Below are 10195 nucleotides of genomic sequence, written 5' to 3' on the forward strand. Positions count from 1 at the left end.
GTAGCACTATTAGGTGTGGCCTTGGAGTGGGTGTGGCCTTGTTAGAGGAAGTGTGTCACTGTGAGGGTGGGCTTGGAGACCTTCCTCCTGGTGAGACATTTCTTCTCCTGACTGCAAATAGATCAAGATGTAGAACTCTCAGCTCTGCCTGCACTATGTCTGCCTGGATGCTGCCATGCTTCCTGCCATGATCATAATGGACTGAACCTCTGAACCTGTAAGCCAGCCCTAATGAAATGTTGTCCTTTATAAGAGTTGCCTTGGTCATGGTGTCTCTTTATGGCAATGGAAATCCTAAAACGGTTTGTAATGCCCGTAAGGTCTGGAGGAAACATCTGAGTATAACTCAAATTGTTCTTTGGAAATTCCACGACGTATTGACTTTGAATAGAAATGAGGTTGTTTTTTAATATACTTGTGTTAATAGTCCCGATTTTGGTGTCTATGTGCATTTAGTTGCCCAAAATTCAAATGTTGCCTTCCTTTCATCCTCTCTCCTCTCTCTCTCTCTCTCTCTCTCTCTCTTCCTATCATGAAAAATAAAGTCAGTTGCGATAGCACAGCCCTGTATCCCAGCCCTTGAGGGGTAGAAGCAGGAGAATCAGAAATTTAGGACTAGCCTCCACTATAGATTAAATTTGGGGCTAGCCTGGGCTGAATGAAACTTTACCTTCAGATCTAAATGATGAAGAAGGAGAAGGAGAAGAAGGAAGGAAGAGGGAGAGAGAAAGGAAGGAGGGAGGGAAGGAAAGAAGGAAGGAAAAGTAGAGAGAAGAAAAGAGGCAGATAACCCCAATGATTGAATAGCATCAGACAAGTTAAGAACCTCCTAGTTCATTCTGGTCTTAGTTTTCAAGTTTGGATCTTGTTATGAAGAAGACGAGTCATGTCAACTACAGCCCAGGTGAGCTGAGGAGCAGATAACACCGTGGAAACCGGACAGTAGTCCCAGCACTTGGCTCACAGTGTGCGAGAAGGCAGCCATCTTCCAGACGTTGACCTTACGTCCCGGCAAGGTCCAGGCTACTGAGATTCAATATGTCACCCCTACCAAGCGTGCAGCCAAGACTGTGACTTGAAGAAGAATTCATGCCATGAAATGTTTCTCTGTTCACTCAGGAAGGTCACTGGTATTTCCTTTTTAAATTTTACTTTATAATTTTGGAGGCATAGTCTCATGTGGCCCAGGCTAGCCTCAATCAAAGAGTAGCATTGTGATAACATTCTTTTTCTGACTTCAGGCTTGGACTGCCCTGGCCCCTGTCTCTAGATAACTCGGTTACTTTATCGAATACACGCTTCATCCATTGCCTTAGTTGAGAATAACCAGGGAGGTAAGTTACTTCGAATCCTCAAAGACCAAGGAAATTAGTCGTTGTGAGCTAGTGGGGGTCAATGGACCTCTTTAAAGGGTTTCTTGCCAGCCACTTACCCATTTCCCTTAGGACAGAGGGGAGTGGGGGAGGATAAATGCTCAGAGGAACTGGTGCTCTTAATGTTATGCAGCTGCTAATGCATATGCATGTGTCATGCAAATGTCCCCAGAAAAAAAACACATTCTTTAGTTTAAACCTGCAACTGTTCAGCAATAAAAAAAAAAAAAAAAAAAAAAAAAAAAAAACCTTTCCAAATCAAACTGCTGACTCTTTTTTTTCTCTATCCTTATCAAAACACCCAGCATACATCTTACCAGGCCGAGCAAATCAAAAGGAAAAGCAGCTGCAGCTCCCCATGGCTTGTTCCCCTAGATAGCAGGTGTGTGCTGCTATTCTATCAATTGGTAAACTGAAGTTAGTAACTGGAATCCCCAGAAATTCCAAGTAAGGCTGTTTGGGTGGTATTTGCCATCATTTTCCAGAGGCCTTATGTCTGTAAAGGGACATTGTAATTCACCAGCAGGCTAGGTCTCATCCGTGTCTAAAGGTGGGGCTTCCCGTACACTTTTACCCAAGTATGCAAAGGTCTGCCGAGAAACACTGGGGTCTAGAATGGTCCTCTCTGGGTTATCTTTTCTGTGGTTTTTCTGAAAAAAAAAAAATCCAGATTAATGAAGAGTGGGAGGTCGAATGAAGGGAAAAGAGGAGGGGGCGGGGCCAGCGGAAGGGAGAGAGAAAGAGAGACACGCAGAGACAGAGAGATTTGGAGAGCGACCTTGTCTCACTAAATGTTCTAAGGCACCGACCTAGTTAGAGCACACAGCTGCGGATTGAGTGTGACATTGTCTTTCATCACACTGGTTCTGAACGAGTACTGAAAAGTTCTGTGTTGGGGAATGAAAAATGTCAAACAAGAAACTTGCACTGTTACCTGGAGGAGACGTTAAAGAGTAGCTGGGGAGTGATTCACTCCGACATCTTTATGGGCTGGGAGAAGGGATACAGCTCTGACATTTTTTATGGGCTTGTATGCGGAAGCTAAGCGTTGAGCGGAGCAAGGCAGTTGGGATTAGACACGGAAAGAGAAAATGAGTTCGTATCTGGGGATTAACCCGCATTTGTGCTCTACAGGGAAGCGGACTAGACACTCACTTGGAAGGCAGCTCTCCGGGGAAGCCATCAATCCTGAATGAGATTACTTAGGGTGAAATTGCATATCTCCAGGTGGCTTGTCTGAACTGCTCTGTGGGTCTCCCTCTCCCTCTCTCCGGGGTTAGGCTGGCCTTAGCCAGCTGAACAGAACCGGGAGGAGGAGCCTAGTCTCTGGGAGAGGCCTAGCGAACCCGAGAGAGTCACTCTTTCTTTGCCCTTGCTGGGCGGGAGCCAGCAGGGAGAGCACCCTCTAGTCTGTCTGTCTTTCTTTCTCTCTTTCTTTCTTTCTTTCTTTTTTCCTCTCAAATCTAGGACCCTAGAGTTAGGGGTTTAGCCTCAGAGCGCCTAGGGCGAAGGCAAGGAGGTTGGGAGGAACTGGGCCAGACCTTGAAAGGGGCAACAGATCCAGGCCTTCTCTTCTTCCAACCGAATTCTCGCTCTTTTCCCATCTTCACGACCAGAAACTTAGTTCATTCAAAAGAACCCAGAGGCCAGAGCCCAAGCCCAAATCAGGTTGTATAGAACCCGGCTTTCTCCTGTCTCTGCTCCTATTCAGCATTCCCCTGGTCAAGGCTCGGGAAAGGATGTAAGACGCCCGCCCAAGCGTCCGACTAGCTATTCTTTTCCTTTGTTGTTTTCCTAGAGGTGAGGCGAGAAAAACCCTTCGCAGAAAGAGAGCGAGCAGTTGCGATTTGCACCCGTCGTGCCCCTGGACGCAGGCAATTCCTCGCACGCATCTGGCGCCGCGGGCCCAGGCGCTTCCAGGCGCCTTAATATCCATAATTCGAGGGGGGAGGCTGGGCCGCTGCTTCTTTGCCAGGTCAATGTGTTAATTAAAAGTTGGTCCGAGTTGGTCAGCACGCAGTCCCAGATGTGCATAACAGCATGCAATTAACACATAAAGAAAGTCTTTTTGAAGATACCAGAATTGAACACACACCCCCCCTTAAAGAAACTCCACCCTTCTCCCACCCCAGAACCGGAGCTAGCGCTGGCAAATGCCGGAAAAGTCATTAAAAGACGCAATTAAATGTGGGCCGCTGTTCTTGGAGGGGTCGGGCTAGGGAAAAAAAAAAACCTAAACCTATATATTTCAAAAATAAATAGCAAATTGATTTTTTTTTTCTTTTAGAGGATGGGCAGGGAGACTGGTTTCTTCGGTCGGTTCCCACCCCATGTATATTAAACAGCCGGCGAGTGACGGTTGCGTTTCTCAGTGACCCAGCGAGCGCAGGGAGTCCCCGGCCACCGCTCCGACCCGCACGCTGACGCTGCCGCAGCCGCTGGCAATTGCAGAGGGGCCTCTTGCAGCCAGATTGCTTCCTAGACCCAGGGATAATTACCAGCGCGCTCATTCGCCTAACGTTCTTCATAGCTTCAAAGAGTGTAGGGAAGAGAAGATGGGGTGCTGGGTGGGGGGTGGGGCGACAGTCATTTTAGATAAATGCATTTATATGAGAAGTAAACGCGTGTGTGGAGATACTTAATATTGTCACACACACCCGTAGGAAGAGCCGACTGGCTGGCACTGGCCCGAGGCTGCACCTGCCGCCTGCCCCCACAGTTCTGCCTCCTTCAGCCTTTGCGCGAGGCTCCTCGGAGCCCCCTTGACCTTTGGCTTCGGTTCCCATTGGTTCATTGAATGTGACCGGTGGAAGGTGCGCATCTCAGAACCCAAGATCCCCATTTTAGAGTATTGGTCCCATCTTCTCTCCCCGTTCTCCTGCCTTCTGTGACGCGCTCTTTCCCACAGCACCCCCACCCACTTGATCTAATTAAGCCAGGACTTGGTGTCCATTTGGGCACATTAACCTCATATACAGCCTCTTATTGTTTCTCCTCCAAGACATCAGGGACAACAAGTGACCCTATCCACCGCACCCCCAGAACGGGCCTCTGGGCAGCAATTCCAACCAATTAATTCTGAGTGCCTATAACCTAAAAGACATGGATGACAACCAGAAACCTGGGTATTAGGGGTACCTGGATAGAGATGGACCGAGAGCAAGACTGAAAGGGGCCAGGGGTAGATCCCTCCTTCCGAAAGGACGGATCTGTTGGGTGTGAGTTTGAAGGAAGAAGGAGCCGTGATTTAAGCCTGCACAACCCCTGAGTTAACTAGCGTCCGACTCCCCCCCCCCGTCTTTTTTTTCCCCTTTTGTAGGATGCAGAAGGTGAATAATGAAACCATTTTGCTAATAGTTTATGAGCCATGAGATTGGAAACGTATATGGGTAGACCGAAGCACCAGACTAGGATCATCCGAGACGCGCGAGGCTTGGTAGAGAGAAAAGCCCTCCCGGTCCCCTCTGCCAAGCCTGGAGCGGAAAGCCCGAGCTTCTCCCGCTCTGCTCCATCCGAGGGCAGCAGCTCGGCCCATCCTCCCTAGAGCTCCTCACCCTCCTAGTCTCCCCGAGGGGCTGGAGCGAGAAGGAGATGAATTGGGGTGATGGCAAGATAGCTCGACCGGGAGATAATCGTTATCAGCAGGATTTTTCTTCCCGTGATGGGATCTACAGAGATCTATCACGCTAGGCAGTTTCCCCCTCGGGCATAAAACAATAGACGGGAACTAGGCGTTGTGGGCAGCCGTGGGGACGCGGTCTGTCCGCCCATCAAGTTCATCACCTGAAGGCCTGTTTCCCTATAGTGAACCTACTCAGAACCTTCCAGAACACCTACAATCTTCCTGCGAACCTTTCTCCTTGCACCGCCTCCTCAATTCCAAAGCCTAGGGTATTAAGGCAGGATGCAGGGGGACACCTGCGGACGTGGGGGTGGGGTGGGCAGGAAACGGTGAAAGGTGCTTCCATGGACTCACCGAGGGGTCGCCCAGCCTAGAGAGAGCCTCACAGCCCACTGAGAACCTTAGCCCCGAAACAAAACAAAACAAAACTGCCCCGTTGGTGGCAGGGCGTCCCAAAGAGCAAAGGCAGGGCGAGTGGGGAGGAGGAGGGTGAGGGCGAGAGTGAGGGTGAGGGCGGGCTCCGCTGGAGGCTGCGGGCTCTAGGCCCAGCTCCCAACCTGTTCAGCGACCGCAGCGGGAAGGCCTGGAAAGGTGCGTAGTAGCATTGGGCGCGCAAGTCAGGCGGGGGTCCGGGGTGAGTGAGGGTTGGGGGTTCGCTTTTCCGGACCTCTGTTCCAGTCTTGGGGAGCCTTCCATATCTTTCTGAGCCCAGGCATGGGCCGGAGCCAAATGGCGCCCGGAAGGACCCCGGGACAAGAGGGATTTGAGGCAGCGGGGTTGCGTCCAAAGCTCGAGTGGGAGTGTAGGAGCACAGGCTTGGCAGGGGCTGGCAGAGAGGACGCGCACGCACCGGCCTGCGTGTGCTCGTGGGCTGTGGACACTGCGGGGCAGCAAGGGCTGTCCCCCCAATACTCCTTAGCCCTTTGACCTTTTCCGTTGGGTCCAAGCCAGATTGGGCAAATACGTTTAGGGATCATGAGGCCACAACTGGCAGAATGGGCTGCTGGGAAAGCGCAGTTGAGGACAGTGACATTCACCCACGGAGACCCCCTTCCCCAGCTCGCAACCCGCACCGAGAACATTTGACCTTTTCGTGGGGAGAGGGTGGGCGGGAAGGTGTTAGGGGAGGTGGGCTAGGGGGGTGCGGGGTCGAAAGGCCCACTGTCTTTACCCTCGCGGCTACAGGCCTCCACGGGCCCAGTGGGGGACCGTGATTCCGCAGGCCCCGCGTGGACAAATACAACTTCCCCAGCGAGCAGGGCAGGCCCTGTTCACCTTCAGCCCTCTTCTTCCCTACACAATTCCCACACCAACCTACGCTGATGTACCTTCTGACCCCGGGTCCCCTTCTTCTGTGCAGCATCTAGCATAGCTTGAAAGCTACAACGTCTTAGGGGGCTTGGAGTGTGCAGTATTTCCTGCCTCCAATGATCATAGTTTTGAGGAAACAAGATGAAAAGGAAAATCGAACTAACCCATTCACCGTCCATACCCCGGCCTGGCCAGAGGACCAGAGAAAGGTGACTGGGTGGAATGAGCTTCTCACTCAATTAGACAAATAGCCCTATTCCTGATGGCTGGTGTGAACCCCGTGAGAAAAGGCATCGGCTTCGGGGGGAGGGGCAGTTTAGAGTGGAGAGGGCTAAGCGAGGAAGACCCACTGGTGCCATTCCATAACCCCAGCTGCTAAGAAACCCTGCCTCTGTAAAGCAAGAGAAAAGGCACCCCCCTCAACACCCGCACCCCGGTGTGCGCCTTGGCTCTCCAGGGTCCTTCTCCAGCTCCGAGTTCAAGCAAACTAACCGAAAGAGGTCGCTCTCACTAGAGGTCATTGTTGGGTCGGGAAGGGCAACCCTGCCCCCCCCCCCCCGTTACTCCAGTGGCTTCTAAATTCACCCTGTTGCAGTTCCTTCACAGATGCGGGATTGCCCAAATTTCTGTCCCGGTACCTTAAGTGAACCCCGAGTCCTGGCAGTTTTCCTGTCTCCCTAAGGACTTAAGGCTCGCCCAGTCCTCGGGGAAACCCGCTCCGGGCCTTCTCCCTCTCTCAATACCAAGGAGGATTTGCCCTTCCTGGCTCGTGAGTTGGCCGCGAGTGGGGTGAGGGGGCAGTTGGGGAGCGCATGAAGCAAACTACAAAACTGCTGGAATTTCTAGAGATATTAACATGTAACCCGTGCCAGGAGCGTGAAGAGGAATGTCGGTGTGTGGGTGGAGGGGGGGAGGGTCCTTCACTCATTTACAACCGCTCTTCTTTTGTTAGCTGACTCCGTCTAAAAGTTTGCTATTTATAGTCTACACCCGGCAGCCCGAACCCTGCGCCTGATTCCTGGTGCGGAGTGCGAGAGGTCCCCGAGGCGCCTGGCGGCCCGTCTCGCTGGTGACTTGTTTGTGTTGGTTTTCCCCTCTTGCAGCCGGCGACCAGGCGGACAGCTTCGGGGACCCCCTAAAGCCACCCACTCCCGAGAGCTCGGAGAGCGGCTCTGCACGCGGGACCTTGTGAGTTGGCGCCGAGCCTCCGGCTACGCGCGGGAGGCGCTGTCGCTTGCCGCGGCGACCTCGCCGGTCGCCTTGTCCCCAGCTTCTGTCCCCTCCGACCTCCAGCCGGGCGCTCTAGCTCGCTCTCTTCTTGCTGTCACACACACACACACACACACACACACACACACACGTTTGATTTCTGTGCATCCCCCCCACCTCCTCCCCGCACCCCAGTTCCCCGCTCTAGCCTGCTGTCAACTTGAAGCCGAGTTGGCTTCTAGACTCGGAGAGAAAGGAGCCGAGCGGCCTCTCGGCGGGAGGCGGGTGTGTGCGCGGTGCGTGCGGGAGACTGCGGGGCCGGGCGGGGAGTCTCCGACCCGAGGGCGCCGTCCTGGGGGAGGGGACGAGGTGCGTCTAGCTGAGGACCTTGCCCCGAGTCGCTTTGGCCGCGGCGCCCGCGTAGCCTGGCGGTCTGGAACCGCCCGGCCGCCGTGCGATCACCGATTGCTCTTAATCACAGCCCCTCGAATCATCACTGAGCAGAAAAGAGAGGAAAGCTGTGGTCCGGGACTGGTCAGAAAGAGTCAGGGTAAGGTCGCCCAGCTCGGGCCAGGCACACTGGACCCTGCCATCCATGTTTCCAACGAATGGATGCAGGTAGAGCTTGCTTAAGGCGGGGCAGACGGTGGCTAAGGGGAGACCTTGACCTTGTCCTTTTTCCCCCCCTAAGCGTCAGAGCCTCAGACTCGGTTCCTATGGTTTTAGAAATCAAGAGTCTGAGGGTAGTGAGTCTTGAAAGCTCTCCCGACCCCGGGGCGAGATGAGCTCTCGGGCAGGCTCGGACGTGGACGGCGACGGGCGGGCTCTGGGTGGTTGTGCGCGCTCAGCCTCCGTCAGACAGACACTCTTTCCCGCAGGCGCTCTGTGGCCCGCTTCTGGGCTCCTTCCTGGTGTGTCAAAGTGTCCTCTGCGATCTTGGCAGAGGCACGGTCTAGATTGGAGAGCGACGCAGGGAAGGTGGTGACTGCAGAATACTGGTCTCCTATCAGTTTGGCGGAAAAAAAAACCGAGAGAGCGCAGGGAGTTAGGAACCAGGAAATGTACAATCTGGGATTCGCGTCCCTGCCGCACATCCTTGCCTAATGCCCCCGTGGCAAGCACCTCTATGCAATTCGTCAATTTCCCTGATACAGTGGATCTCACTTTTAGGATCCTTCCTGGACCAAGGCTGCTTTGGCGATAGACTGGGGCAGGGCGAAGGCTACACTCAGACTTGTAATGGTGCCCTGTGAGTGGGCCTTCGCATATCAGAATTTCCCCACTGCCCGCAGGACAAAGGGATGGCATGTTGGGTGTTGCCAGCCTCCTGCCCGCCTCCCTCTGGTCTTCACACTGCAGGACCTGTCTGGTTCAGGCTGGATAGTGGGCGCCCACACCTAGTTCTGATCTGCCCAGATTTTCACTCCAGCCGGCTTGAGTTCCTCTACCAAAAGCAAAAGCCAGTTTCTGCCACTATCCCCAGGCAGCCCTTGGAACTATGGTTAGGAAGCTGGTGGCCTTTACTGTCCAAATCTGGGAGTAGAAGTCCTATGTCTTAAGGCCTTTTCCCCCTACCTCTCTCCTGTCCCTCCCAAGATACCTCATCTGGATCTTAAGAGTGGCTCGCCCTGTGCCTAAAGGGAGGGAGGGGAGGAGGGAGCAAGGAAGGAGAAGAAGAAGGGGAGGACAAAGAGGAGTTAGGCACAGTGAAAATAGACAGGCCTCTCTAAAGCAGAATGGCCCTTTGCTGGCCGCTTTCCCTCTGCATGGGCTTTGAAAGGAACTGAAGCCTTAGAAAGGGCAGTAGGCACCAGTAAACCAAGCCTTACTCTCAGGACATGAGCCTCTTTGTCCCTTGCTTTAAAAGACACTAGTTGGAGATGGGGGGAAGCCAGCCGCCCCTTCCAGCCTCCCAGGTTGTCCTACTTGGGTGTAAACTCTTGTTTCTTGAGTCTGACTCCAGCCCACGAGGCTCCCCGGACTTCCCCAAAGCATTTGGCTTGTCCCACCTGTGTGATGGGCAAGCTCCTCCAGGCGTTTTTGGATGTGACCTTAGGACTAGGCAGCTTTGGTTTGGCATAGCTTCATGCCACTCTACAGTGGCTGGGATCCCTGGCTTCTGCGTTCCCTGGTGCAGGTTCAGGTCTGCCCTCTGCACTTGTCTTGAGATGGCTTCCAACCCCACAGGCCTCCTTCAGTGAAGAAGTTCTCCTTCAGAGTGTGGAATAGCTGTGGCGTTGCCACTAAGCGCATAAGAGCAGAGGAGGACCAGTTAGGGTAAGAAAGGCAATGGACAGGGAGGTGTGTTTGCTTCCAAATCAATAGTGAATGAGGAAGAATTGTTCTTCTCCAATATGGCCCATTTCAAGGAACTCTGGACAGCGGCAGAAAGGATTAGTTTTATGGTAACTTACAAGTTAGCCCCTAACAGATGTGACTGGAAGAGGCAAGGCAGTCAGATAACCAGGCTTCTTTCTCTTACATGACCTTCTGTTATAATTACAAATAGTTGCTGTCTTTTAAATCTTTATTTTCCTCTTTTTTTTTCTTTTGGTGGCTACTGAATGGCCTGGAGTCATCAACCTGAACTCTCCCAGACCAAAAGAATTTTATATCCCTAAAATCTCTTGCTGGAGGACTACAACTCCTCTCTTCTTCAGATCCACCTCCATGGCTTTGG

The 10195-nt window shown here is 52.9% G+C and overlaps 1 protein-coding gene across 1 annotated transcript in view; it reads left to right on the forward strand.

Annotated features, from left to right (window-relative positions):
• Positions 1 to 7475: 7475 nt before the first annotated feature.
• Positions 7476 to 10195, forward strand: part of Esrrg (estrogen related receptor gamma) — a 628608-nt gene continuing 625888 nt past the window's right edge. Inside the window, exon 1 of the mRNA XM_031338245.1 lies at positions 7476 to 7494. The gene's annotated coding sequence lies outside the window, so the exon portion shown is untranslated. The remainder of the gene's footprint in view (positions 7495 to 10195) is intronic.

The sequence above is a fragment of the Mastomys coucha genome, unplaced genomic scaffold, assembly GCF_008632895.1.
Source record: "Mastomys coucha isolate ucsf_1 unplaced genomic scaffold, UCSF_Mcou_1 pScaffold1, whole genome shotgun sequence".
NCBI classification, from domain to species: domain Eukaryota; kingdom Metazoa; phylum Chordata; class Mammalia; order Rodentia; family Muridae; genus Mastomys; species Mastomys coucha.